The sequence below is a fragment of the Coffea eugenioides genome, unplaced genomic scaffold (assembly GCF_003713205.1).
Source record: "Coffea eugenioides isolate CCC68of unplaced genomic scaffold, Ceug_1.0 ScVebR1_186;HRSCAF=759, whole genome shotgun sequence".
Classification (NCBI taxonomy): domain Eukaryota; kingdom Viridiplantae; phylum Streptophyta; class Magnoliopsida; order Gentianales; family Rubiaceae; genus Coffea; species Coffea eugenioides.
In genome coordinates, this window is record NW_020862304.1 from 46,043 (window position 1) to 62,739 (window position 16,697).

Sequence of the window (16,697 nt, forward strand, 5' to 3'; positions counted from 1 at the left end):
TGGATCGTGAAAGAAGATACATGATCTAGGAAAAATTAAAGTATATTAAGCGTCTTTGTCTGTTTCATATTCATAGTTGAATAAAGTGTCAAGTATAGATACTCACAAAGTTGCATTGATCCAATATGTGATATGGTATTGGACCCATAAAGCATACTGAGGATGAGATGAACGTGGACATAAAACTTGATTTCAACAATTTGTAAAATATTTTGACTAAAAAAAAGGAAATATTATTTACACTTCATTTTTTGTTATTTGCACTCTCATCATTTGTTTTATTATATAGTTTAATATATAAAAACTATATGATTCAAATGATAGTAGGAGTGTGATTAATACAAATAAGAGTGTAAATAACATTTCTCAAAAAATATAGAGAAAACTTTCTTTCATGTCAAGTAATTGAGATATGTAAGTTCAATAAAAACAAAATTTTTGATGTTAGAAATTAGTGGCGGTTGAAATTGATGATAAAGTGGAGAAGAAGTAGCAGTTGGTTATTATTCATTCGGAGCAGTTTGTGAAGAAGACGAGTTGGTTAAAGTCATGAATAAAGAGATGAATAGCTTAAAATGTAGGATCTTTGGCTTTTGGATATCGCAAAAGAAACAAATTTCAGGCAACTCGAATAAGTTGCCTTCGCCTCTATATATAGAACTAGAAAAAATAAGGCTGTGCATGCACAACCTAGGCCCACCTATAAAATTCTAGTTAAAATTCATCACATTATAATTTGCTTTCAAATAAAGAGCAATTATAATTACCAAAAACTGAGTCTAAAAAATAAAGTTTGTTTTTAGTGGAATGTTCCAAAAGTTTGTTCCAACTTGCTTATCGTAATGCAGCAGAGATTCATCTTGTTGTATTGTGTAGACAATATCTTGCTGTATTATATAGACAAACAACAGCAAAGAATTTAAAAATCAAATACATGAGAATTGAGAAATGCAAAACCAATTTAATGTTAACATAAATGATATATGCTTCATAAAGCTCAAATATCATGCTATTATAATTATAAATACATAAAATTTCACTACTATTTTTTTCTCAAACAAGACACCATCATGTAAAAACTTCCATCTTACAAATTCACAACAAAACTTGCAAGAAATTCGAACAGAAGGTTTTTCAATACATAAAAAGGGTACAAAAATTCAGTACCAAAGAATTACTAAAAAAGTGCAAGATTCAATTATACATTGAAAAGGAACTATACCATCATAATTGCAAATACAAATTTTGCATTTAGATTTAAAACAAACCTCACAAAAGGAGAATCAACTTGCAGATTTAAAATAATGGAAGGTTAATGAATATCAAGGAGATCAAACTAAAATAAAAAAAAATACACCATGGTAACAGGATAAAGAGGCAAAAAAAAAAGAAAAATGATAAAGGCAAAATAAAATACGGTTAATGGAAAAAAACTTAAATCCATATTTGGTAGCGTGAAATGGGAAAAAAAATAGGAATAAAAAAATGAAACATACCAAATAGTAGGAGTAGTGGCAGTAAAAGATTTATTGCCTATATTTCTCTTAAAAAAATAGAGATGATTTTGAATCATGATTTTTGAAGAAAGGAAGAAAAGAAACATCCATTCTCGTACAAGAAAAAAATACATTCAATTAATTCTAGAGGAAAAAGGAAAAGATGCATCGACTGAGTGGAAGGAGGAAATACAGAGAAAAATTAGGATGAATGAACAAAGGAAGGGGAAAAGCAAAATACTGGATTAAAGAGTTAAAATTGATGGAGGAAGAAGTGACAGTATAAATCAGTTGATTGTTGCGATACCTCTCCGTAGTTAACAATGATCACCTAAAAAAATAGTAAGAAAATAATTCTAGTATAATTAATTATAAAGAAAAATTTTGAAGGGAAAAAAGGAAAGATCAACAAAAAAGAGGGAGACGAGAGTTGAAGGTAGAGGCAGAAAGAGAAGGAAGAGAAGAATTAGGAGGAGTGATGTTTATGATTTTTGACTAACCAAAGAAAATAGTGGAGCAAAAATTTAACTAAAATGAAAACTACCACTTGTCAAAAATATAGACAATACATGTGTCAAAAAGATGAGTTGCTACAATAAATTGGCTTTTTTCTTATATACAAGGTAGATAACAATTAGGGTTATTATCAGTTTACCCCCTTAAACTATATCACTACTATCAGTTTACCCCCTAATGTTATCTTTTAGTCACTTCACCCCCATAAGTAATTCAACCAACATATTAAGAAATTTTGGACAAAAATACCCTTTTATTCTATAGCATTACTACACTGTTATTATTACTTTATTCCTTTAAATTATAGTGATATAATCTATTTAATTCCTAATGTTATTTTCTTGGCATTTTACTTCATCGTTAATCTAACTATTGTGGTAAAAAAATTTTAAATATATTTACCCTTATATATATAATTAAAAATAAAAATTTAGAATGATTATTCTTCTTTTTTTTTCACTTTAAGAGATCCAAAAATATAAAAATAAAAGAGTTTTCTCAAATTTCTTTTTTCACACTTATTAATACTATGAAAAGAAAAAGAGATAGGAAAGAAGGTGACAGAAAATTAGATTTTGTAAAGAAAAAAAAGTCTAACAATATCGTATTAATTTAAGATTGTTGGGGTTAGAATTGAAATCTGGTGGCAAACAGTAAAGTGAAATAATTTTAAAATAATAAAAGTATTTAATTCTTTCTTATTTGTGTTTTCTAAAAAAGGAATTGAGCTCTCTCTCTCTCTCTATCTCTCTCTCCCTCTCTCCCTCCCCCTTTCGATCTTTTTATTTTTTAATATTAATAAGATTGTCAAGAAGAAAGAAATTAATATTTTGACTTTTTTTCTTGATACTAAAGAGGAGAAGTGCCACTCTAAATTTTTTATTATTTTTATTATACAAAGAGAAGGGTACTTTCATATAAAGTTTTTTAATTTGCTAAATTGATTTAATGGTGGGATGAATTGTCTAAAAAAATAACTCTATGGGGTAAATTGATATTGAGACTATAGTTTATGGGGGTAAAATGATAATAACTTTAAGGGCTAAACTTGTCTTTTTACTTTAATTAACAAACTGCATTAAATTTGACCGTTAGTCTTGGGGGTAAAGTGACTAAAAGATAACGTTAAGGGGGAAATTGATAGTTGCACCAAATGTTAAGGGGGTAAAGTGATAATAATAACATATGTTGAAGCATGACAAAATTGTACAACAATCCAAACATACATGATGACAAAATTAAACATAATGTTTATCCTAACATACCTTTTGTTCATTTAAGATTATTATCCTTCAAGCATCTATGCAATAGGAGAATTTACAGAGAAATTAATCTTGTACAATTTTTGCCAAAAGAAATGATGCTTTGTTTGAGATTTTATTAGTTACACTATCTAAAGTACCTTAGAATAAGAAATGGATTCAACAAATTAAATTTATGGATTAGAGAGCAAAAAGTTCCATATACGTATTGTGTATAAAAATGTGGGGATAATTATAGAACCCTTCCCTGAAGTTTCTAACAGTTGCACTCACCTCTCTTGAGGTTTCGAAAATAAAACCAATCTCCCATGAACTTAAGGTTTTGATAGCAAATTTAGCCCATGTCAAAGAAAGTGCAATTAAGAAAGTCTTTTGAGAAGTGAGATAACAATTTTCTTCCATTTATACCCTTTTTGCCTCTTGTGAAGTTGTATTAGTAAAAGAATGAAAAACATTAAAAGTTGGAAACAATTAGTGAAACTCAAGGAATATAAGTGCAAAGAAAACAAGTGTAGCAGCAACAACTTGAAGAAGTTGCTTTGCACCAATGCATTTTAATCTATAGAATTCCACAACCAACACATTACACGACATAATCCAACAGTAGCAAAAGAGCAACAAATTCATTCATGAACTTTGGAACATAAGATTCATCAAAATATACTAGTTTTGAACTCTAATACATATTACCTGCCTCTTAATCTCAATAGTTTCACAAAATAACACTAATGATAAAACACATGATAAATGGAGCATCATGTGTAGTTTCGACCCAGGAGCTAAAAGGAGCCACACTTATCATTCATCATTAGCACCTAGCTATCAATCCTCTATATTCAATATAAGAGACTATTGATCAGGCAAGAAAATTCACCCATGACCAGTATAAGAGACTTTCATATTGTTATGTTTTATAGTATATCGATCTCACACAAGTTACTATATTTCATACATAGTTATGTTCTCTCGTGATCGACACAATAGTTTCATCATACAACAACTAACACCACAAGTTTGTGTATTAAGTTGAGATGACAAGGAATTGTTTACCTATTGTCTTCTGAATGCTACAAATTTTTAGCAAAAAATTCTCAGATTTTGCCTTGATTTTTGTTTTTTTTCTCCTTTTGTCTCATGAATGGTTAAGATGAAGTGAGATCAACCAAAACCACCGGAACTTATTCTTTTATCTTGCCTGGAGGTTTCTTCCCATGCATTTTTCTTGCTTCTGCTTCTCTTGTTTGCAAATAGCATACTACTTGGATTGTCCCCTCAAATGCTATCAGTCGCAAAATGGTGCCATATTGGAGCATCAATTGGTGCCATTTTGTGGCGCCATTTTAAAAGTACATTTACAATTAGTTATCCTGAACTTGTTTATTGCCCTAATTTTTAAAAGTGCATTTACAATCAATTATCATGAACTTGTTTAGTAATCAGGCAAGAAAAAATCGTTAATGTTGTTTAATTAGTTATCCTGAACTTGTTTATTGTCCTAATTTTTTTGGCTACAAATTTGTTTACTAACAGCCTTAAACTCTTAGGGTATAGAACAAATTCGCTCTATTTGAAATCTTAGGGAAGATGACTGCAACTGTCAAAAACTTTAGGGGAGATTTATGCAATTATCCCTAAAATGTAAGGAGATGAGACTTCAAAATTGTTTTGCTGCTTGTGAGCAATGGAGTTTGGCAGGTTTCTAGACTTGTTATATTGCTAACCATCCAGTGTCATTTATAAAGTTCTCTACCATGCTCCAAAACATGTTCACATCTCTCATAAATGAGTTATGTGAACGACTAGACCCCAAGTACATAAAGTAAGTTATGAGAGAAATTGTGTCCAAATGAGTAACAAGTTTGATTGTGTATAGGACTCACTCTACTTTGCACCCCAGAACTTATATCACATTTTGACTTTGCACTCCAAACTCTTAAATTTGTCCAATTTAAGTTCAATTAATGATTATATTCACAAATTTAGTGAGATAAAGTGTAGTGAAAATTATTGAGAATGTACCGTTTTATTCTAACTATGATCCCTTAGCTTTTTAATCATCTTTAACACATTATCATTGATTTGTACGACTTTAATTATTAATATTGTTAACAAAACTAATGAGATAAAAGATGTGCAAATTAATAATAATATATTATTTTATTTTTTTGTTATGATGCCTTGGCATCTTTTGATTACTTTCAGTACATTATTAATAATTTGTTGGGTTCACTATGCTATTAATTTTGCAAAAGTTGTTATTGACTGAATTTGAATAGGATAAACCTAAAAGTTTAGGATATAAAGTATCCAAAATTGAGAGTTTAGAGTGCAAAATGTCCAAAATTAAAGTTTTAGCGGCAAAGTAAAATAGTGATATGAGTTTGGGGGTATAAAGTGGGAATTTATCCTTGTATATTATACAAGGTCCTAGACATCATTCATCTCATTGACACAATGTTTTGAAAACCGGACCGGACCGGCCGGTTCGACCGGTTGAATCGCGAACCGGCCATGGCACCGGTCCGGTTCTATGCTTTGGTTGACTTTGCTAGAGAACCATTCAAATCCGGTCAAAACCGTGAAAACCGGTGAACCATGTTGAACAGGATTGAACGGGTTTTTTTTTTTTTTTTTTTTTTTTTTTTTTTTTTTGCAAAATGCTTCTATCAAGATTCGAACTCAAGACCTTTGTAATAGAAGACCAATGTAGTAACCATTGCACCATCACATTTTATTTGCTTTTTTTGATAACTTATTTATATAAAACAAACATCTATATTTCATTTTTCCATTTTTCTTACAAAACCTCATCCTTTCATGACTTTTTCTTTTTAATCTTCAACTCTTTCTTTCTCTCTCATCTTTTCTTTTGTCACTCCATTTTTAATCAAACTTCATTAGTTTTAATTTATTGATGTTTTCTTCTATCTTTTAATTTTGTTTTTGTCCATTAAATTGGAAAAAGTTAAAAAAGAATTATTTTTCTTTAACCCAAATTATTTAATGCAACAACCACTCACTTTTATCTCATTTTTTGTTTCTTATCAAGTTTGCATTTCTATTTTTAATTCTCTTAACTTCTTTCGAACTCCAAACTTTCTTTTTTAAATTACAATCTTTAAATCTCAAAGACGTAAATTAAAATTTAAGTTCACAATGTCAAATTCTCATAGACGTGAATTTTGTATAATTTCAAAATATTGTGATATTTTTGGGTTGGATTTAAGATTTTTTTGGTAGATATAATTGAAATTGAGATGAAATTTATTTGTTTTAACTTATAATTTAAAAATTTTATTTTTGAAAATCCAAATTATTCAAAAATAGTGAACTTTTCATCATATAAAGTTTTAAATTAGTACATTACATGTCTTATTTTGTGCATATATATATTTATATAAATTATTTTTAAAAAAATTCATTGAACCGAGGTTGAACCGGTCCGACCGGTTGAATCTCGACCCTTTCACCTCACCGGTTCAATTGACGGTCCGGGTTTTAAAACATTGCATTGACATAGCATTCTTGGACATTCACACTGAAGAACTCGAGATTCATCACTGGTTATGCCAATCTTCTTTGTATGCTTCAAATGGCAGATCCGTTAATTTCCTATTGTGCTCTTAACAAGTCTAGGATATTTGTGCTCTACTTACAGTCCCCCGGTATCAAGAGAAAAAGATCATAATATATGAGAAAGGGTTTCTTCCAATGGAAATGATAATTGCTTGAGTGGGCGAACCTGAATGAAGTCAGAAAATCCTTTGCCACTCTTAGCAGCTGCCATGAACTGGATCGTTTCTCTAATATATAGATGGTAATCCACCATTTCTAGGAGGATTTCTCGCCCTTGTCTTCATACAGCTGTGCCATAACTTCTCCACAATTTGCCACGACAACCATAGCAAACCTTTGTATAACGACATAAACATACCACCCAAAGCTCAAGCTTCATTTTTGTGTTATTCAAATTCTGTAACTTTATTGAAATATGAGTCGTGGATGATTATTTCTTCATGGGAGAAAGGCCTCAAGAATTGCAACTTTTAATTGCCTAGGTGATCAAGAGAGTACAAGGTGAAGATTGGATTGGGTCCTTAGATTGGATTTGTAATGTGGCACGCCATATCTATGAGACCTTACTCCCCCAAATACAAGACATCATACTCATAACTTATAAAAATCACTAAAATTTAAAACTTACCAATACTAAATAAATATATACTATATTCAGACTAATACAAATGCTAAATCCATACTCTATACTCCTAATGTGAAACGTCTATCTATATATCTTTCTCTTATCTTCTAACATGCACGATTCTGTTTTCTTCATCTACAAGAAAAAAGTATAGAAAATATGGATAGAGCGATGTACTCCCAATATATGATACTCACTCCCATGTCAGATCATGTAGCTATATACAGTGTGCCGCCCTTTTGTTAGTTCCTATTTTCTTTGACATCATCAGCTCCGACTTAAATTATCCAGGCTATTTGATTAACCACTCATTTCCTTTGTATTCCTGAAATCCTACGTATCTAGTAATCCCATAACATTGACCAAGCTTTTCTATAAAGCTTTTAGTTTTCACATTCTATTTTGCTCACGAAACTACCATCGCATCAGTTCCCTCATTTTATGTCTCAAAACCAAGGTTAGTTACCAAGTTAATTTCAGCCATGGAATTTGTCAATACATTCAGTGAAAATAATCAAGACCTTTTATTACATAATATCTAATATAATCCGAAGTCCAGGCATCTATCTAGGGAAATTCCTACTAAAATTCAAAGCCTAAGAAAGAGAAATTGCAGAAAAATTAATAAGGGCTCAAGTCTTACATGCATTCAATCCCAAGTTACCATATTCGAGTCATCCCTTCATGTTCTCCCCGTTGTTTTCTTTCCTCTCTAGTGGATGATCTTTTTCTCACTCTCTTTCACTATTCATTTCATCATTTTTCCCCTCAATTTGAGTGTCTTGAGTTATGGGGAGTGGTCTTATAGATGAAAGAATTTAACCGCTACTAGTAGGAGAAGGAAGTTAATTAAGTCAATTAATATATCCCTCACCTTCGATTTTTTTTTTTTTGGCATAAGGTCTGACAAATAAAAATAACTAAACCAACGTCGACAACTAAGCCAACTTCAATGTTTTTGATCTTGGATAAGGTCTGACAAAATTAGAAGTTAATCGCTATTAGACAAGTTAACATAGTTCACATCTGGCCACTGCCTCCTATAATGACTCCACTGCCTCCTATAATGACTCCACTGCTCAAGCCAACTCATGCTCCTACTTTTTCTCTTATATTCTGTCCACTACCACTAATGTTCACGATATGGCTTTGCGGTTATCCGTCATCTAATTAAAAGTAACACAGCTAGCTATACATAAGATACGATTAACAAACCTTTTTTTTTTTTGTTGAGGCAAAAATGCCGGGTATTACAAAGATATTGTCACATTCCTATTGCATGTTTGTAACACAATCTACAGGGGAGTATTCACATAAAAAAAAAATCTAAGCCATTTGAATTAAATCAAAGCTTAGACTAAGAATTGACTCAAACAATCTCCTTTTCATTGATCGAGACCCTGAATTCCTCCTTCCTAAATTTCGTTATGCAGCCAAAATGTAGCACCATAAAATTCTGTCTCAATACTGTTTGTTTGATGAGATTGAGTATTGCTGATTCTTTTCAATATATGAAGAACAAATTTTAAAACGGTCCCAATAGTACGTTAAAAAAAAGGTCCAAATAGAGCTTACAAGGGCACCACACAAGGTGTTTTAAGTTAACGTAAATAATTCTCTTGTATCAATTAGCATATATTACCTTGAATTAATTAGCGTCAATTAGGATACTATCTTGTAGAGTTAGTTTAGATTCGTCGTACCAGTGCATGGGTTCACAGCTCTCCACGTTGAACAGTTTTTTTGTATGATTTTATAATGCTGTGAATGTTATGGATCTTGAATGTATTTAAGAACATTTGTATGCTTTTTATCCATTATTCTTGATATTGTCGTGAACCCAAAATATAACATTTTTAGGAGGTTGCGAACCCAAAATTTTATTTGCAGAAGTTGTGAACCCAAATTAATTTTGGAGAGGTTAGGTTCTCGTCAAGTATTAGTTTAGGTCCACCGGGAAATTAACGGACCTTTTTGTTTAAGAAAAAGACTTGCTTATAAATTAAATAAATATATTTTGATCTAAATGTCCATAGACGGTTCTTATTGAACTTGTCAGATTGCACGTTATTTTAATAATTTCCATAGGTTTCAGATGGACAAGAAGGTTGAACTATCCTCGTTGAGTCTACTTTGCCAGATCTTCAAAGGAGTTATTAGAAATTTATTATTAGCCAATAAAAAATGTCAAGTTGTTGAACTTGTATTGACTTTATTGATTGATGTATATTAATTTCAAAAAAATTCGGTTAATAGTTTTTAATTGAGTGTATATTTTAGAGCTTCGATGCGTAAATCATTAAACTTTTTGTTTTAAAGCTGTGGTGAGAACTTGGAAAACAGCCAACTTGTCTTTTGACATGAGGTTTACAGTACTTCTACCCCAATGAAGGTAAAACTCATATAACTCCGATGAATCAAACTTTATTGAATAATCCTACATGATATCATCTGCTGGTTTGCAGTCTTGTCTATTTTGACTTTGACACACATCTTGATATGGCTTATGCTATTGATATTCTTTGCCAATTTTTGAGTGCTACAGTTTTGCATATTCTTTGTTATGTCAAAGGAACCCTTTTCCCTGGATTACATTTTTTGGCTCGTTAGTCTCTTGAACTTCGTGCTTATATTAATGTTAATTAGGCTGGTGATCCCACTAATTGTTACTCTTTTCCATGGTCAGCGCTCGCTCTAGTTCTGATGCTGAATATCAAGGTTTAATAGACACATCCCAAGAATTGGTTTGGCTTCACTGGTTACTTGAAAGCATGATAATCACTGAGTCCTCTCATACTACAGCCACTATGTTATCCACAATGCTACGTAACATGCACATAATGATGTCTTTCATGAGCACACCAAACATACTTAGATTGATTGTCATTTTGTGCGTTAAGATATCTGATAAGAGTTTATTTTACGTATTTTTAAGTACATTTTATTAGTTAATTTTGAGTTGATTATTTAGTTTTATAAATAAAATCAAGAGGTTTTTGGTAAAATTATATATTTTTGGTAAAAGTGGATAATATTGCATTTCTATTGATTTTAATGGTAAAAACTTCATTTTTATGCAGGAATGATGATTCAATCACCAAAGGATGTCAAATGAGGTAAAAAATAGAGATTTTGTGATGAATTCAAGTGGCAACAAGAAGAATGAAGTGAAAAACGTTCAAGTGAGGAAATGCAATACAAGTCAGTTTTGACACTCTTCAGTATTTTGACCATACCTGGAGCTACACTTATCGGATTGAGGTGATATTTATACCATTTTAAAGCTAAGAAATAGACCTACAATTCGTATGAAGACATCGAAATCCATTTCTGCCATCTTCATGGGCAAAACGTTGGAATACAGAAGCTGCATTCTGTGGTCGGAAGTTAAAACAGAGGTTTGAACAGGTGACAGTATTTCGATCATATCTCAGGCTACAAAGCTCCGATTTGGATGATTCTTGAATCATTGGAAAGCTAACTCAAAGGGCTACAACTTTTATGTTTTGTACAAAAGCTAGTTTGGCCTTTATCATGGAGACAATCGCAGTTGAAATAAGGCCAGAGTGAAAACGCGAGTAGACAAAACGCGAGTTTATGCCGCGTTTTGTGTAGGCGCGTTTTATAGCCGAAATTCTGCAATTTGACTCAGTCAATTCTCTTGTGTTCATACCACTTTCCAGCTATAAGATGCAAGGGAATTCGGTGCACATGCTTCTGCAATAAAAGAGAAGACCAAATGAGTGTGGACAAAAAGGAAACATCATATCTTTGACTTCTTTTTACAAAATCTGAGTGGAGGAAATTATGAAGTGAGAGGAATGGAATTTCTACCACCTTTTATGCAGAAACACAGGGGAGAAGCCTGGCATCACCATACGTAGCTAGTTTTCCTTCTTGCAACAAGTTTTCTCTCTAGTTAAGAGTTCTTAGAGAAGCATTTGGTTTTTCACTTGTAACCATCTTGTACAAGAACATAGCAGGAATTGGAGAGCTTTACCTTCAATTGGCTAAGCTTTCTTTTACCTTTCTTATACTTGTACTTCATGATGTTTTGCATTAATAAACTTGTGAGTTTGATTGTTAAATCATTCATGAGTAGCTAATTTCCTTTATCTAGGGAGTAGATGAAGCTTATGGCCAAATGATATGAAGTGATTGTGATTTATGCTTGTTATGTCTTGTATTAACTTATCTACTTGTGTATGTTGGATTACTTGTTGTTGCTTGATCACCAATAGCAGGTTTATAGTTGTTTTTACTCATTGAGAAATGGTAAAAATAATGGAATGACATAAGTAGAGCTTGAGTAGTATATTCATGAGAATAGAAATACATTCAAGTGGATAAAATCTATATTTCAGGTATGCACAAAACAGATTTAGTATTTTCCAAGAGATTAGGAAAAACTAATCTGTTTTAACCCATTATTATCATGAAAATGTGATTTTGGTATTGTTGGAAATGAATCATTGGTTAAACAAGAGCAGTAACAAGTGTTAAATTCATTCGTTTTAGATCTTTTGTGTTATATGTGGAATCTACATCCCTAGATCTTAATATTTAGTGAATTCTACTTCTATTGTGAAATTGCATTTATCTATTTAAGAATTTTTGTAGTTGAATTAAAATCTGAAGTTTCTGCTCAAATTAATTGTAAGTCTAAATAATAGAGTAAATTAGTAGCTAATAATTGTTTTAATTGCTCCTCGTGGGATCGACCCGATACACATCTTGTACTACAATTGCGACCTGTATACTTGCAGTCCAACGGGTGTAAATTCGGAATTAAACTTGCACTTAAAGTAAAAACCCGTCAAGTTTTTGGCGCCGTTGCCGGGGAGCGGCAATATTAGAGCCTAATCATCTTTATTAATTTAGACAGCTTTATTTTTTAGATTATATTTAATCTTATATTGTAATCAGTTTTTTTTTACCATTGAAGTTGCATAATATCCCTTATTTCTGTTTGTAGTGTATGCACCGGGAGTCTCGAGAAGTCGCACCTTTCAATCCAGAAATTGAGAGGACACTACGTAGACAAAGGAGGCACACACAACAGCAAGAGGAACAAGAGATTTGGCAACCGATAGAGGAAATTTTGATAGAACTACCATTTGAAGAAGAAATGGCTGAAAATGAAGCAAATAGGCGAGTTCTACGAGATTTTGCTCTACCGGGAACACAAGGATCTCAAACAAGCATAGTAAGGCCTACGGTAAATGCTAACAACTTTGAGATTAAACCATCACTTATCCAAATGGTTCAACAATCTCAATTTGGAGGTAATGCAGTAGAAGATCCTAATACACACTTAGCTACATTCTTGGAAATTTGTGATACAATTAAAATGAATGGAGTTAGTGATGATGCTATAAGGCTAAGATTGTTCCCATTTTCATTGAGAGATAAGGCCAAACTTTGGCTACACTCTCATGCTCCTAATACTTTCACCGGATGGGATGATTTATCAAGAGCATTCTTAAATAAGTATTTTCCACCAGGAAAGACTGCTAAGCTTAGAATGGATATCACTAGTTTTAGTCAATTGGAGGGAGAATCATTATATGAGGCATGGGAAAGGTTTAGAGATTTGCTTCGGAAATGTCCACATCATGGACTGCCGGAATGGTTAATCATACAAACCTTTTATAATGGTTTATCTTTCTCCACTAAAACTATTATTGATGCAGCCGCAGGTGGAGCTTTAATGGGTAAATCACCCCAAGAAGCTCAGAATTTGATAGAAGAAATGGCCGCAAATAACTACCAATGGGCCAATGAAAGAGGTAATACGAGACGTCACGCAGGTATGATAGAAATGGACACTCTCAATATGCTGAGTGCTCAAATGAATAATGTGATGAAATTGCTAAGTGGACAAGGTGGAGTTGGTCCAAGTTCATCTAATGCACACGTAGCTTGTTGCTCTTTCTGTGGAGGTGAACATGATATTAATGAGTGTGTTGATTCTGAGCAGGTACAATTTGTCAATAATTACAACCGAAATGCTCCAAATAATCCCTATTCGAATACTTACAATCCGGGGTGGAGAAATCATCCAAACTTTGGATGGAAAGATCAAGGCAATCAACAAAGGCCAACCAATCCGCCGGGGATTTCAACCAAGGCAACCACAGGCTGAAACTAAACCAAGTTGGGAGATCGCGGTGGAAAAACTTGCTAAGGTGACTTCGGATAGATTCGAGCGAGTTGAGGGGCGGTTGGACCAATTAGCTGGGATGTACAGAAACTTGGAGGTTCAAATTGGTCAAATTGCCAATGTGATCAACAATAGAAACCCTGGTGAATTACCAAGTAAAACCGAAGTGAATCCGAGAGAGCATGTCAATGCAATCATTCTTAGAAGCGGTAAAACGGTTGAGGGATTCGATTTTGAAAATTCAGGTGGTGAAAAAGACAAGAAGCAAGCAATTGAAGGGGAGCAAGAAAGTCAAAATGATCATGTTATCATTGATATTGATGCACTTCATCCCAAATTAAATTCTAATGTGATACCTTTTCCTCACAGATTGAAGAAAGATGGACATGATCGGGAGTTTGAAAAGTTCTTCAAAATGTTTAAACAATTGCACATTAACATTCCTTTCATTGATGCTATAACACAGATCCCTCTTATGCACGTTTCTTGAAAGACATCATGTCAAAGAAGAGGAAAATTGTAGATAATGAGATGATAGCATTAACGGAAGAGTGTAGTGCATTGATTAAGAATAAACTCCCTCCTAAATTGAAAGATCCGGGAAGTTTTTCTATTCCTTGCACTATTGGTCAATTGCATTTTTCTAATGCTTTATGTGATTTAGGTGCAAGTGTGTCACTTATGCCGTTATCGGTTGCCCGGAGATTGGGACTTCAAGAGCTAAAAGCTACCAATATTACATTGCAATTGGCGGATCGGTCAATCACACGTCCCATGGGTATTTTGGAAAATGTGCTCATAAAGGTAAGACAATCTATAATACCTGTGGATTTTGTTGTCTTAGATATTGAAGAAGATGTGAGAATGCCAATTATTCTAGGACGACCGTTTTTAGCCACTGCACGAACTATAATTGATGTAGAAAAAGGTAAGCTTATATTACGGGTTAATGGTGAGGAATTGGAATTCAATTTGGATAATAAAGAAGGGAGTATAGAGCCTACTGCTCTTGTGTCTAATATGCCATATGATGAAAAGGTTAACCAAGAAAGGACCGAAGAAGTTAAATTTATAAATGTCCTTGGTATTAACTTTCATGGTGTAGGAACAAAGGAGGAGAAGATAAGGATGGAAGTTGGCTTAATAAATTCTCCATTCCATGAAGAAAATGGTGAAAAGTTGAGCCAATTCAGAAAAGACAAGCAAAATCCACTCCAAGGTGAAGTTGAGCCTCTCTATGACAAGTCTAATATTCCTCCTTGGCATTTGAGGAAATTGGACTATGAAGATCAATGCATGGTTCACCACATGGTGGATTGGTTCGGGAGTTTCGACCCATGGGGAGAAAATCTCTCTCTAATGCTCTAAAGTGATTCAACTTTTTCAGTCGAGCCAACGACTATAAACAAAAGCGCTAATTGGGAGGCAACCCAATATTTAGGTTATATTTGTTAACTTGGTGTGATTTTGTGGTTTGAATCAATGTTTTAGCTAAATTGTTGTTTTTGTAATGTAGGGTTGGCAATTGAAGGCAAGGAGGACCAATTGAATACAAAAAAGGCGAACTTTGATCAAACAACTCAACCCCTCGATTTGCGTTAAAGGTGTTTTTGATTCATTATAAAGGGGTAAAATGCATGTTTTTAATGTTTTACATTTGTTCCAGTCATTAAAATTGGCAAACAAATGATTTATGATGCATTTTGAGTCATTGGGGTACCTTTTGTAATTTTTCAAAAGTTGAAATTCTGCTAAAAATCGAAACAGAAAACGCGCTCTCCAAGAAAACGCGACTACAAGTCGCGTTTCTCAGAATCGCGTTTTCAATTCTGCGCCTGCAGAACAGAAAACGCGCCTTTAAAACGCGACTTGAAGTCGCGTTTTGGAGGAAGTCGCGTTTTCTCGCCTGAGCAAAACTGGAAAACGCGACACAGATAAACGCGACTTTAAGTCGCGTTTTCATACGTAACCGCGTTTTCAATTCTGCGAGATTTGTGCAGAAAACGCGTCTTTAAAAACGCGCGTTGAAGGCGCGTTTTTAGTCGCGTTTTCGGTTCACTTTTCTGCTTCAAAAACGCGATTTCCAGAACATTTCTTCACTTTTCCATTTTTCCAGCCGCGTTTTTCCTTTTTCCTTCTACCCAACTCACAAATCTTCATTTTTACTCCATAATCGTCTAAGCCGAATTGAAGATCATTTGGGCATTCATCCACCGCCCAATCGTGATGCAGAGGATGACGATGATGCCGAGGAGGATGACTGACTTGGCACACTGCAGAAGCTATCTTTAGTTGATGAACTTGCTTGCCTAATTATCTTAACTTGTGGAACTTAAGATGTTTAACTTCATTTTATTTTTCTGTTTTCTATGTGGTAGGTACTTGTATTTTGACAGTGGTTCGTGATTAGTGGCTGATAAGGATCTCAGCCATTGACTTGGGGAGTACTTCTTTCTTTTCTTTTCTTCTTTTGTTTCATTTCTTCCCTACACATTGAGGACAATGTGTAATTTAAGTGTGGGGGGAGAAATATGTATGATACTTGTGGTTTTAGTTGTGTTTGATATAATTCTTGTGCTTAAATGGTGTTTCTTATCGTTGCTGGCAGGGAGTTTTAGTCCACTTTTAAGGGGAGACTCTGTCAAAATTTTTCCAAAACCTTATACATATATATGTTATTAACTATAACAAATAAATAAAATTTTATCACTTATCCTTTTAAAATAAATATATGCGGTTTTGATACTTCTTTTCTCATGAAATTTGGAAATGATTTTTATGTGATTATAATTTTTACATCTATAGGAAAGTATATCTAGTAAAGTGGAGAAAATTATGCCTACATTTTGTATATTTGATGAAAATTCTTCTTTTTATCTAATTTTATAAGATAAGAAATTAATATGGTTAATAAGTGTGAGAACCCGTAATTTTTCCATTTTCTAGGTTTTATTATATTTCTCGGTTTTCTTGTTTTCAATGGCTTGAATTCTGCACTTTCTGTATCCGGAAAATTTTCTAGATAAATTTTATGAGTAAATATAGTTTTTAGATGATTT

At 33.0% G+C, this 16,697-nt stretch overlaps 1 non-coding gene across 1 annotated transcript; it reads right to left on the reverse strand.

The window, feature by feature from the left end:
* Nucleotides 1-12,990: 12,990 nt before the first annotated feature.
* On the reverse strand, nucleotides 12,991-13,097 carry LOC113755964. The gene has a single exon (XR_003465817.1). It is a non-coding gene; the product is annotated as a small nucleolar RNA R71 (small nucleolar RNA).
* Nucleotides 13,098-16,697: the final 3,600 nt, after the last annotated feature.